Genomic DNA, 14,608 nt, shown 5'->3' on the forward strand with positions numbered 1-14,608 from the left:
GATGGTTAGTAAAACCACTAGTTTCTAGAAGGGCAAGGGCAAAAGGGATACTTCATGAAACAACAAATCATTTGCTGCTCTAGTGAAAAATCCCAAGGTTGAACCCAAACCCGAGACTAAGTGCTTCTGTAATGAGGGGAACGGTCACTGAAGCAGAACTACCCTAGATACTTGGTAGATGAGAAGGAAGGCAAGGTCGACAGAAGTATATTGGATATACATTATATGAATGTGTACTTTACTAGTACTCCTAGCAGCACCAGGGTATTAGATACCGGTTCGGTTGCTAAGTGTTAGTAACTCGAAATAAAAGCTACGGAATAAATGGAGACTAGCTAAAGGTGAGATGACGATGTGTGTTGGAAGTGTTTCCAAGGTTGATGTGATCAAGCATCGCATGCTCCCTCTACCATCGAGATTGGTGTTTGCGTTGAGCATAAACATGATTGGATTATGTTTATCGCAATACGGTTATTCATTTAAGGGGAATAATGGTTACTCTGTTTATTTGAATAATATCTTCAATGGTCTTGCACCTAAAATGAATCTCGATCGCAGTGATACACATGTTCGTGCCAAAAGATATAAAATAGTAATGATAGTACCACATACTTGTGGCACTGCCATTTGAGTCATATTGGTATAGAACGCATGAAGAAGCTCCATGTAGATGGATCTTTGGACTCAGTCGTTTTTGAAAAGATTGAGACATGCGGACCATGTCTATTGGTATATATGCATGAAGAAACTCCATGCAGATGGATTGTTTGGACTCACTTGATTTTGAATCACTTGAGACATGCAAAACATACCACATGGGCAAGATGACTGAAAGGCCTCGTTTTCAGTAAGATGGAACAAGAGAGCAACTTGTTGGAAGTAATACATTTTGATGTATGCAGTCCAATGAGTGCTGAGCCATGCAGTGGATATCATTATGTTCTTACTTCATAGATGATTTGAGTAGATGCTGAGTGTATTTACTTGATGAAACACAAGTCTGAATTATTGAAAGGTTCAAGTAATTTCAGAGTGAAGTTGAAGATCGTCATGACAAGAGGATAAAATGTCTATGATATGATCATAGAGATATCTGAGTTACGAGTTTGGCACACAATTAAGACATTGTGGAAAGTGTTTCACAATTAATACCGCCTGGAATACCATAGTGTGATGGTGTGTCCGAACATCATAACTGCACCCTATTGGATATGGTGCATACCATGATGTCTCTTATCGAATTACCACTATCGTTTATGGGTTAGGCATTAGAGACAACCGCATTCACTTTAAAAGGGGCACCACGCAATTCCGTTGAGACGACACCGTTTAGAGAAACCTAAGTTGTCGTTTCTTAAAAGTTTGGGGCTGCGACGCTTATGTGAAAAAGCTTCAGGCTGATAAGCTCGAACCCAAAGCGGATAAATGCGTCTTCATAGAATACCCAAAAACAGTTGGATATACCTCCTATTTCAGATCTGGAAGCAAAAGTAATTGCTTCTAGAAACGAGTCCTTTCTCGAGGAAAAGTTTCTCTCGAAAGAATTGAGTGGGAGGATGGTGGAGACTTGATAAGGTTATTGAACCGTCACTTCAACTAGTGTGTAGCAGGGCACAGGAAGTTGTTCCTGTGGCACCTATACCAATTGAAGTGGAAGCTTATGATAGTGATCATGAAACTTCGGATCAAGTCACTACCAAACCTCGTAGGACGACGAGGATGCGTAATACTTCAAAGTAGTACGTGATCCTGTCTTGGAAGTCATGTTGTTGGACAACGATGAACCTATGAGCTATGGAGAAGCGATGGTGGGCCCATATTCCGACAAATGGTTAGAAGCCATGAAATCCGAGATAAATGGAACTTTAAGAAGAAGACGGACATGGACGGTAATGTTACCGTCTATGAAGCTCGACTTGTGGCAAAGAGTATTTTCACAAGTTCAAGGAGTTGACTACGATGAGATTTTCTCATCCGTAGCGATGCTTAAGTCCGTCGGAATCATGTTAGCATTAGCTGCATTTATGAAATCTGGCAGATGGATGTCAAAACAAGTTTCCATACCAGTTTTCGTAAGGAAAGGTTGTATGTGATACAATCAGAAAGGTTTTGTCGATCCTAAGGATGCTAAAAGGTATGCTAGCTCCAGCGATCCTTCCATGGATTGGAGCAAGCATCTCGGAGTCAGAATATACGCTTTGATGGAGTGATCAAAGTTTTTGGGTTTATACAAAGTTTGTTAGAAACTTGTATTTACAATAAAGTGAGTGGGAGCGCTACAACATTTCTGATAAGTATATGTGAATGACATATTGTTGATCCGAAATGATGTAAAATTTCTGGGAAGCATAAAGGGTTGTTTGAAAGGAGTTTTTCAAAGGAAGACCTGGATAAAAGCTGCTTACATATTGGGCATCAAGATCTATAGAGATAGATCAAGACGCCCGATGATACTTTTAAAGAACGCACACCTTGACATGTTTTTGAAAGAGTTCAAAATAGATCAGCAAAGAAGGAGTTCTTGGCTATGTTACAAGGTGTGAGTATTGAGTAAGACTCAAGATCTGACCACAGCAGAAGAGAGAGAAAGGACGAAGGTCGTCCCCTATGCTTTAGACGTAGGCTCTACAGTATGCTATGCTGTGTACCGCACATGTAGTGTGCCTTGCCATGAGTTGGTCAAGGGGTACAATAGTGATCCGGGAATGGATCACATGACAGCGGTCAAACTTATCCTTAGTATCTAGTGGACTAAGGAATTTTCTCGATTATGGAGGTAAAAAGGAGTTCGTCGTAAAGGGTTACGTCGATGCGAACTTTGACACTAATCTGGATGGCTCTGAGTAGTAAACCGGATTCGTATAGTAGAGCAATTATTTGAAATGGCTCCAAATAGCGCGTGGTAGCATCCACAAGATGACATAGATATTCGTAAAGCACACAGATCTGAAAGGTTCAGACCCGTTGACTAATAACCTCTCTCACAAGCATAACATGATCAAACCAGAACTCATTGAGTGTTAATCACATAGAGATGTGAACTAGATTGTTGACTCTAGTAAACTCGTTGGATGTTGGTCACATGGTGATGTGACCTATGAGTGTTAATAACATGGTGATGTGGACTAGATTATTGACTCTAGTGCAAGTGGGAGACTGTTGGAAATATGCCCTAGAGGCAATAATAAATCGGTTATTATTATATTTCCTTGTTCATGATAATCGTTTATTATCCATGCTAGAATTGTATTGATAGGAAACTCAGATACATGTGTGGATACATAGACAACACCATGTCCCTACTAAGCCTCTAGTTGACTAGCTCGTTGATCAATAGATGGTTACGGTTTCCTGACCATGGACATTGGATGTCGTTGATAACGGGATCACATCATTAGGAGAATGATGTGATGGACAAGACCCAATCCTAAGCCTAGCATAAGATCGTGTAGTTCGTTTGCTAAGAGCTTTTCTAATGTCAAGTATCATTTCCTTAGACCATGAGATTGTGCAACTCCCGGATACCGTAGGAATGCTTTGGGTGTACCAAACGTCACAATGTAACTGGGTGGCTATAAAGGTGCACTACAGGTATCTCCGAAAGTGTCTGTTGGGTTGGCACGAATCGAGACTGGGATTTGTCACTCCGTGTAAACGGAGAGGTACCTCTGGGCCCACTCGGTAGGACATCATCATAATGTGCACAATGTGACCAAGGAGTTGATCACGGGATGATGTGAGTTACGGAACAAGTAAAGAGACTTGCCGGTAACGAGATTGAACAAGGTATAGGGATACCGACGATCGAATCTCGGGCAATTAACATACCGGTAGACAAAGGGAATTGTATACGGGATTGGTTGAATCCTCGACATCGTGGTTCATCCGATGAGGTCATCGAGGAGCATGTGGGAGCCAACATGGGTATCCAGATCCCGCTGTTGGTTATTGACCGGAGAGTCGTCTCGGTCATGTCTGCATGTCTCCCGAACCCGTAGGGTCTACACACTTAAGGTTCGGTGACGCTAGGGTTGTAGAGATATTAGTATTCGGTAACCCGAAGTTGTTCGGAGTCCCGGATGAGATCCCGGACGTCACGAGGAGTTCCGGAATGGTCCGGAGGTAAAGATTTATATATGGGAAGTCTTATTTTGGTCGCCGGAAAAGTTTCGCACTTTATCGGTATTGTACCGGGAGTGCCGAAAGGGGTCCGGGGGTCCACCAAGGGGTCCACCAGCCCCGGGGGGGGGCACATGGGCTGTGGGGGGTGCGCCTTGGCCTATATGGGCCAAGGGAACCAGCCCCAAGAGGCCCATGCGCCAAGAGATAAGATAAAGGGAGAGTCCTAAAGGGGGAAGGCACCTCCGAGGTGCCTTGGGGGGGAAGGACTCCTCCCTGGCCGCACCCTTCCTTGGAGGAAGGGCCAAGGCTGTGCCCCCCTCTCCCTTGGCCCTATATATAGTGGGGGGAAGGGAGGGCAGCAAATCCTAAGCCCTGGCGCCTCCCTCTCCCTCCCGTGACACCTCTTCCTCCCCGCTTGCGCTTGGCGAAGCCCTGCCGGGATCCCGCTACTTCCACCACCACGCTGTCGTGCTGCTGGATCTCCATCAACCTCTCCTCCCCCCTTGCTGGATCAAGAAGGAGGAGACGTCGCTGCTCCGTACGTGTGTTGAACGCGGAGGTGCCGTCCGTTCGGCGCTAGGATCATCGGTGATTTGGATCACGACGAGTACGACTCCATCAACCCCGTTCTCTTGAACGCTTCCGCTCGCGATCTACAAGGGTATGTAGATGCACTCCTTCCCTCTTGTTGCTAGTAAACTCCATAGATTGATCTTGGTGATGCGTAGAAAATTTTGAATTTCTGCTACGTTCCCCAACAGTCTCCAATATTGGCTGGTCCCACAGGCACTGCGGGCATGATCTCGGACGCCGACGCAGTGGTCTGATCTGCCGCCGGCATCTCGAACTGAAATTGGTGCAGGTGCTGTAAATGGGATGCCTAGAGGCCCCTCATGACGAGGAGGAGCTTGTGCAGCCCGAAGCCATGGATGGACTTGTGCAGCTCGAGGTTGCAGCTGCTCGCCTCCTTAAACCTCCTCAGATCCTGGGTCGGGGTCTTGAGGTCCGTCAGGTATACGACCCTGCACGGCGCCTGGAGCTTGGTCCTTGCCCAGCTCGCCGCCTCGCGGGTAGCCTCGTGGAGCCTCCCAGTGGAGACGTCGACAACGACTAGCAGGCCGAAGGTCTGGAGGTGCCCGGCGTGGTTGCCGCCCATGCCCCCGCTACTGCTCAGGTGGCTGGCCATCTCCTTGGAGATGACGCAGCGATATGTGGTGTCGCCCAAGTCGTCTCCTCCTGCGCTGTGCACCGACGACGTCGACGCCGACCTTGACAGCGAGGCGCTGAAGCCGGAGCACACCTCGTCGATGGTCGGGGCTAGGAGCTCGGCGCACGAGAGGGGCCAGACCTTCAACCTGACGCGCTCCATCCATGTGTGAAGGATCCGGCGGGTCTCATCACCGTGGACGAGGAGGACGCAGTGTCCGCCCTTGAAACATGCGGGATTCCTAAACAGAGACTGCGCCGCCCTCCCTTCCTCGAGGCCGTCTTCAACCTCTGGACTTTCGCTGGCCTTCAAGAACACGTTGAAGCCAAAGCACGTTCCGCTTCTCGTGGCTCCTTGTCCTTGATGCTTATCTCCCCTCCCATCAGACGGACCTATATATACCAATAGAAACAACAAACAAAATCAGGAGTAAATAGGTAATAACAGAAACATGAGTGAACAATATTGTTTTCAAAGATAGAGAGTTATTACCTTTTTAGAGTGTCATCCTCACAAGTTACAAAGTAGCATAAGTTACTTGGAATTCTATTAAGTGCTTACGAAAACTTTTGAAAACTGTTCTTGAAACTCACAAAGTTTTTAAAAATTCATGAACTTTTTCCAGATACGAAAACTTTTGTCGAGTTTGGGAACTTTTATCGGGGTTTCTTCGGAACCACTAATGGTTTTTATGTGGCGACCAAGTGACACACGTGCAGGCAGCTGATGATCAAGAACAGTGAGGCAAAGGTTATTGGTCCACTATACGTTTGGCATCAGGCTGGGCGAAACAACTCTCGAAGCGTTCTAGAGGAGAAATGGGGTGCGACTATGTGCCACCCATAGCGAGCCCTATGGGTGGGTCGCCTACAGGGAGCAGGTACTAGCCGGTCCAGTGACGACATGGTCTCGTCATGCTGTTCTCACATGTGCTTAAGAAAATAGTAAACACATATATTACGAAAACAAATAAGTTAATTTTTCAAATGTGTTTAATGCCCATTAAAAAAATGTAAATGTAGTGTCAAAATGTGCACACAACCTTTAAGAAAATGTTTGCACCATTCAAAAACATGTATGTGATATAACACAAAATTTCTGCGTTTAAGAAATGTACATGACATTTTAAAAACAAAATTATACAATGTAAAACAGAAAGTTCTTGAGCTGGTACTGGCCGGCCAGTGACCACGTGGACTCGTCATGCTGTTCTCACATGTGTTTAAAAAAAATTTAGTAAACACATATATTATGAAAAAAAGTTAATTCTTCAATATGTGTTCAACGCACATTAAAAAAATATAAATGTAGTGTAAAAAATGTGTACACTACCTTTAAGAAAATGTCTGCACCATTCGCAAAAATGTATGTGATATAACACAAATACTTCTGCGCTTAAAAAATGTACCTGGCATTTCTAAAAAAATATACAATGTAATACAGAAAGTTTGTGTACTTAAAAAAAATTTGTTTCCTAGCACTAAAAAATGTACATTAGATTTTTCAAAAATGTTCACCTGTTTCACACAAAAGAATTTGGAATTTTTTCGAAAATTCTATCTAATATATGCAAAATGTTCACATAGTTTAAAAATAATGTTTCAACTCCAAAAGAATGTTCAATAAAAGTATTTGAAAAAATGTTAATCATGCAGGTAAAAATGATAGACCTATATAATAAAGTATTTTAGATTTATAAGAAAAAATTACAATATGTATAAAAAACTAGGTAGTAAACAAACATTTCAAAAAATGTTAACCATGTATTTGAAAAATATGAAACATGGATAAAAATGTTTTAAAGAAAACTGAAGAAAATAAGCAAAAACTTGGGAAAGAAGAAAACCTAAAACCAAAAAAAAAAATCTAAGGAGAATGCATATCAGACCATTTTAATATAGATGCACATAATTTTTTATGTCCCAAGTCGATGTCGTGAGAATATATTTAAAAATATCTGGCCATTTGCTACATATATTAGACCATTTTTAAATGTGTGAACAATTATTTTTCGAGTAGAAACATTATTGGTAACATATTATTATTTTTCAACACATAAATTTTATTTTTATTTTAAAAATTGTTCGAAAGTATATACAAATTATGAGATTTAATAAAATAAAAAACCGTTGTATCTGCTAATGGGTCACGCAATGCCCTACGCATTAGAAGTTCCTTGCACTTGGAACGACTGTATCCACCGGCAAGAGTGGTAAATATCACCTCCCTACTATGCCCCGCGTTGCTATACCGCCTGAAGGAGACAAGGTCTATATTGTAGCTGGTGTTTCCACCTATTCCCCTCGTTTTCGGTGGCCACTTTGGCACCTGGAGATGGGGGAGGAGGGCATGGATCAAAGTTGGAGACTAGTGATACGTCTCCAACGTATCTATAATTTTTTATTGTTCCATGCTATTATATTATCTGTTTTGGATGTTTAATGGGCTTTATTATGCACTTTTATATTATTTTTGGGACTAACCTATTAACCGAAGGCCCAGTGCAAACTGCTGTTTTTTTTGCCTATTTCAGTGTTTCGCAGAAAAGGAATATCAAACGGAGTCCAAACAGAATGAAACTTTCGGGAGAGTTATTTTTGGAACAAACGCAATCTAGGAGACTTGGAGTGGAGGTCAAGAAGGAAACGAGGAGGCCATGAGGCAGGAGGGCGCGCCCAGGGGGGGTAGGCGCGCCCCCACCCTCGTGGCCCCCCCGTGGGTCCACCGACCTACTTCTTTCGCCTATATATACTCATATACCCCGAAAACATCCGAGAGCACCACAAAACCCTATTTCCACCACCGCAACCTTCTGTACCCATGAGATCCCATCTTGGGGCCTTTTCTGGCGCTCCGCCGGAGGGGGAATCGATCACAGAGGGCTTCTACATCAACACCATAGCCTCTCTGATGATGTGTGAGTAGTTTACCACAGACCTTCGGGTCCATAGTTATTAGCCAGATGGCTTCTTCTCTCTCTTTGGATCTCAATACAAAGTTCTCCTCGATCTTCTTGGAGATCTATTCGATGTAATTCTTTTTGCGGTGTGTTTGTCGAGATCCGATGAATTGTGGGTTTATGATCAAGATTATCTATGAACAATATTTGAATCTTCTCTGAATTCTTTTATGCATGATTTAATTATCTTTGCAAGTCTCTTCGAATTATCAGTTTGGTTTGGCCTACTAGATTGGTCTTTCTTGCAATGGCAGAAGTGCTTAGCTTTGGGTTCAATCTTACGATGTCCTTTCCCAGTGACAGCAGGGGTAGCAAGGCATGTATTGTATTGTTGCCATCGAGGATAAAAAGATGGGGTTTATATCATATTGCTTGAGTTTATCCCTCTACATCATGTCATCTTGCCTAATGCGTTACTCTGTTCTTATGAACTTAATACTCTAGATGCATGCTGGATAGCGGTCGATGTGTGGAGTAATAGTAGTAGATGCAGAATCGTTTCGGTCTACTTGTCGCGGACGTGATGCCTATATACATGATCATGCCTAGATATTCTCATAACTATGCACTTTTCTATCAATTGCTAGACAGTAATTCGTTCACCCATCGTAAATTATGCTATCTTGAGAGAAGCCACTAGTGAAACCTATGGCCCCCGGGTCTATCTTCCATCATATTGTTTTCCTATCAATTTACTATTTCCGCTATCTTTTATTTGCAATCTTTACTTTCCAATCTATATCATAAAAATACCAAAAATATTTATCTTATTATCTCTATCAGATCTCACTTTTGCAAGTGGCCGTGAAGGGATTGACAACCCCTTTATCGCGTTGGTTGCAAGGTTCTTATTTGTTTGTGTAGGTACGAGGCAACTTGCGTGTAGTCTCCTACTTGATTGATACCTTGGTTCTAAAAAACTAAGAGAAATACTTATGCTATTTTGCTTCATCACCCTTTCCTCTTCAAGGGAAAACCAACGCATGCTCAAGAGGTAGCAACTAGCTGGATGTTTTTTTAATTTGTTTTCTATGTCAACGGTTGCAGCGTCTCGATGGTGAAAAGGAAATGTCGCACAAAATAAAAGCCCCATGGCTCTATCTATCCTGTTATCGAGATCGATACTGTACGTATCAGGAAACACGTGGTGTTTTTTCTTCTTCTAAATTTGTCAGATCTAATTCTGGTGGGTTATCCTGTCGCTTCGACCTATCAAGGCGGTGGTGGCGGCAAGTGTGAGGCCAAGGTTGGTATAGTCGATGTTTTTTTTCTATTTTTCACATTTGTGTTTCCGATATTCTTCCCCGATAGTATGGTATGAAAGTGACAGTTCGACAACCTGCCCTGTAAGTGGTGTGTCATCGGCCACATTACATTCAACGATCTTAGGTTCTCACCTGTTGGGGTAGGAGGCTCATGCAACTTTAAATTACCTATTAGGTTAGCGTAGCTTGTGCAAGTTTGGTATTCTATGGCTTTTTCACGGGAGGCTCATCTTAAAGTCACAATACAAAAGATGAAGCGAGAGGCAGCAATGTCAAAGAATTTTGATGTAACTTTTAGTTGTATTGGAAATATTTCTTATCCATGTGTAATTCGGTTCTTTAATCTGATGTAATTTATTTATTTAATGAATAAAGTCAGATCATTGAGGAAAATGACTATAACGGCTGAAGAGGACTCTATATGGGTCGCCCAGTAGCATGACCCTTTAACTCATTTTCTTAATGTATGTTTTGGGGAATGCACTTTTTATTTAACAAGTTTTAAGTTATTGATAAATGAAATAGTGAGAAAAAGAAAAATGTTCACATACAAAATAGAAATGGTTGTATGAATTAAAAATAATCTTCATCCCATGCATTAAGATATATGTTCGACCGGGGTGAAGAATAAGTACGGGTCTTAAATTCCATGTATGTTTATTTAAAAAGAGTTAATGGTTTTAGAAAATAATGTTCTTGTTATACCCCCATACAAGAGAATATTTTAAGAGGTAGTTCATGCACCTAGATATATGACCATATGCTTTAAAAAGGTTCTTCTATTTGCTCTAGAAAAAAGAGAAAAATAACCGGATTTTGAATTCGGTGCCCGCGCTCATCACCTGGTGAGCAGTAAATTCAAAAAAAACTTTAAAAATTCAAGAAAATCTGAATTTTTGGGGTGGAAGATGTTTCAGTGCGTGATGTTCGTGCCAAATTCAGCTTGTTCGGACATGTGAGGGGCTCATGATAAAAAAACGGTCAAAACAGTAAGTGGACAATAAACTTTCTGACAGCCCCAAAATTTGTGTTTTTCACCGAGAGATACTGAAATGTCAAAACTCCATGAAATTTGGCACGGAACTCACACATGAGCTCTAGCATCATGAAAGGAATTCATCTTTTTACTATTTTAAATGAATTACGGGTCACCTCGGGTGCAGATGCACCCGAGAGCCAAAACGTTGTGTCAAAAAATAACTATGTTTTCTAGAAGTAAACATCAACGAAAATTTTGAAAATTTGAAAGAAAGAAGAGAGACATATGAATAAAAAGATTAAAAAACCAAATAAAAAATAAAATAAACAAAAAGCAGAAACAGAAAAACCCAACATGGGTCGCATATAGGGGCCTCTTCAGACTTGGAACAAGATTTATCCTTTTTCTGTGCGTGGCGGTCACCATTGTTGTTGGGGGCTGTTTGGTTGCAACCCCTGGAATATGCATGAACGTTGTTTGGTTGGAGACCTGAAATTTTGGACACCTCCCTGACCTGAGCACACAGCCTCACAGGCAAGTCAATTAGCCTGACTCAGGCCCAGGAAATCGGAGGCCTGAGTTCCAGGCAGACATGTTTAGGAGTACATTCACTGTATTTTTCTATAGCCCACGTCTTCATTACCTGTCAACTCAGCCTGCTCTGTTGATTGTTTAATGTTTGTGTGTCTGTTCCAAGCCAGGTATCGAACCAAACAACACTTGCACATCTTGCCCAACGAGGCAAAAATCCTTTCCTATCCAGGCTATCATTAGGCATCATTTTGTCTCAGGCATGAAGCACATGGCATGAACCAAACAACCCCTTGGTCTATGTCCGACTATGCGATGAGAGCTCAATCAGTTCTGTTTCGGCATGTAACACGGAATTTTTGCTTGAAGCTTTTGTTTAAACAGAAAAAAGGCGGTCGATCACAAAGTTGCAAAACATAAATCATTTAACATAGAAATGATTACTAATACACTATTCACATATGCATGTGCGATAAGTAATTAAATATCCTTGTGACCAACTCCTTAGTCGTTTGCTTGCAAGCTTATGATGTGTATTACCGAGAGGGCCTAGAGATACCTCTCCGATACTCGGAGTGACAAATCGTAATCTCGATCTATGCCAACTCAACAAACACCTTCGGAGATACCTGTAGAGCATCTTTATGATCACCCAGTTATGTTGTGATGTTTGATAGCACATAAGGCATTCCTCTGGTGTTCGGGAGTTGCATAATCTCATAGTCGAAGGAATATGTATTTGACATGAAGAAAGCAATAGCAATAAAACTGAACGATCATTATGCTAAGCTAACGGATGGGTCGTGTCCATCACATCATTCTCCTAATGATGTGATCCTATCAAATGACACCACATGTCCATGATTAGGAAACCTTAACCATCTTTGATCAACGAGCTAGTCTAGTAGAGGCTCACTAGGGACACGGTGTTTGTTTATGTATTCACACATGTATTTAGGTTTCCGATCAATACAATTCTAGCATGAATAATAAACCTTTATCATGAATAAGGAAATATAAAATAACAACTTTATTATTGCCTCTAGGGCATATTTCCTTCAGTATCACCTCCCTTCTATGCCGCGCGTTGCTATACCGCCTGAAGGAGGCAAGAAGGTCTATCTTCTAGCTGGTGTTTCCACCTATTCCCCTCATTTTCGGTGGCCACTTTGGCACCTGGAGATAGAGTAGGAGGGCATGGATCAAAGTTGGAGACTAGCTGGACCTTTTTTAATTTGTTTTCTATGTCAACGGTTGCAACGTCTCGATGGTGAAAAGGAAATGTCGCACAAAATAAAAGCCCCATGGCTCTATCTGTCCTGTTATCGAGATCGATACTGTACATATCAGGGAACACGTGGCGTTTTTTTCTTCTTAATTGTCAGATCTAATTCTGGTGGGTTATCCTGTCGCTTCGACCTATCAAGGCGGTGGTGGCGGCAAGTGTGAGGCCAAGGTTGGTTTAATCGGCGTTTTTTTCTATTTTTCAGTCACAAATGTGTTCCTGATATTCTTCCCCGATAATATGGCATCAAAGCGATAGTTCGACAACCTGCCTTTTAAGTGGTGTGTCGTCGGCTACAGTACATTCAACGATCTTAGGTTCTCACCTGTTGGGGTAGGAGGCTCATGCAGCTTTAAATTACCTATTAGGTTAGCGCAGCTTGTGCAAGTTTGCTATTCTGCGGCCTTTTCACGGGAGGCTCATCTTAAAGTCACAATACAAAAGATGAAGCGAGAGGCAGCAATGTCAAAGAATTTTGATGTAACTTTTAGTTGTATTGGAAATATTTCTTATCCATGTGTAATTCGGGTCTTTAATCTGATGTAATTTATTTAGTTAACGAATAAAGTCAGATCATTTAGGAAAATGTCTATAGCAACTGAAGAGGACTCTATATGGGTCACCCAGTAGCATGACCCTTTAACTCATTATCTTAATGTATGTTTCGGGGAATGCACTTTTTATTTAACAAGTTTTAAGTGATTGAATAAATAATTAAAATAATAGGAAAAATAGTGACAAAAATAAGAATGTTCACATACAAAATAGAAATGGTTGTATGAATTAAAAATAATCTTCATAGCTTGCATTAAGATATTTGTTCGACCGGGATGAAGAATAAGTACGGGTCTTAAATTCCATGTATGTTTATTTAAAATAAGTTAATGGTCTTAGAAAATAATGTTCTTTTTTTGCCCCCAAACAAGAGAGTATTTTAAGTAGTTCATGCACCGAGATATATGATCATATGCTTTAAAAAGGTTTTTCTATTTGCTCCAAAAAAAGTGAAAAATAACCGGATTTTCAATTCGGTGCCCGTGCGCATCGCCCGGTGAGCAGTAAATTAAAAAAATACTTAAAAGTTTCAAGAAAATCTAAATTTTTTGGGGTGGAAGATGTTTTAGTGCGGGATGTTCGTGCCAAATTTTAGCTTGTTCGGACATCCGAGGAGCTCATGGCAAAAAAAATCGATCAAAACAGTACGTGAAAAATAAACTTTCTTATAACCCCAAAATTTATGTTTTTCACTGAGTATACTGAAATGTCCAAGCTCCACGAAATTTGGTACGTAACTCACGCACATGAGCATCTAGCATCACAAAAAGAATTCATTTTTTTACTATTTTAAACGAATTACTGGTCACCTCGGGTGCAGATGCACTCAAGAGCCAAAACGTTGTGTAAAAAATAACTATGTTTTTCTAGAAGTAAACATCAACGAAGATTTTGAAAATCTGAAACAAAGAAGAGGGACATATAAATAAAAAGATTAAAAATCCAAATAAAAAATAAAATAAACAAAAAACAGAAACAGAAAAAACCCGAGATGGGTCACATATAGGGGCCTCTTCAGACTTGGAACAAGATTTATCATTTTTCTATGCGTGGCGGTCACCACTGTTGTTGGTATTTGGTTGTAACCCGGATTGTTGCCTGGCCTGAGCCCTCCCTGGAATATGCCTGGATGTTGTTTGGTTAGAGACCTGAAATCTTGGACATCTCCGTGACCTGAGCACCCATCCTCACAGGCAACTCAATTAGCTTGACTCAGGCTCAAGATATCAGAGGCCTGAGTTCCAGGCAGAGTGCATCTAGTGTATTTTTCTATAGCCCACGTCTTCATTACCTATCAACTCAGCCTGCTTTGTTGATTGTTTAATGTTTGTGTGTCTGTCCCAGGCCAGGTATCGAACGAAAGAACACTCGCATATCTTGCCTGATGAGGCAAAAATCCTTTCCTATCCAGGCTAACATTAGGAATCATTCTATCTCAGGCATGAAGCACAGGGCATGAACCAAAACAACCCCTTTGTCTCTATCCGACTATGCGATGAGAGCTCACTCAGTTCTGTTTCGGGATGTAATACATAATTTTTGCTTGAAACTTCTGTTTAAATAGAAAAAAGGCAGTCACAAAGTTGTAAAACATAAATCATTTGACACATTGTAATTTTGGCATGTCCATTGTTGCTTAATCTTCTGCTCGGGTGCTGAGTTGTGTGTCTATTGATAACCTTGCAGCATCAGCAGCAGCTAAAAC

At 41.4% G+C, this 14,608-nt stretch overlaps 1 pseudogene; it reads right to left on the reverse strand.

Annotated features, from left to right (window-relative positions):
* LOC123170893 (probable histidine kinase 2) overlaps nucleotides 1-14,608 on the reverse strand; it is a 70,980-nt pseudogene that overhangs the window by 18,756 nt on the left and 37,616 nt on the right.

Source organism: Triticum aestivum, chromosome 7D (genome assembly GCF_018294505.1).
Source record: "Triticum aestivum cultivar Chinese Spring chromosome 7D, IWGSC CS RefSeq v2.1, whole genome shotgun sequence".
Taxonomy (NCBI): domain Eukaryota; kingdom Viridiplantae; phylum Streptophyta; class Magnoliopsida; order Poales; family Poaceae; genus Triticum; species Triticum aestivum.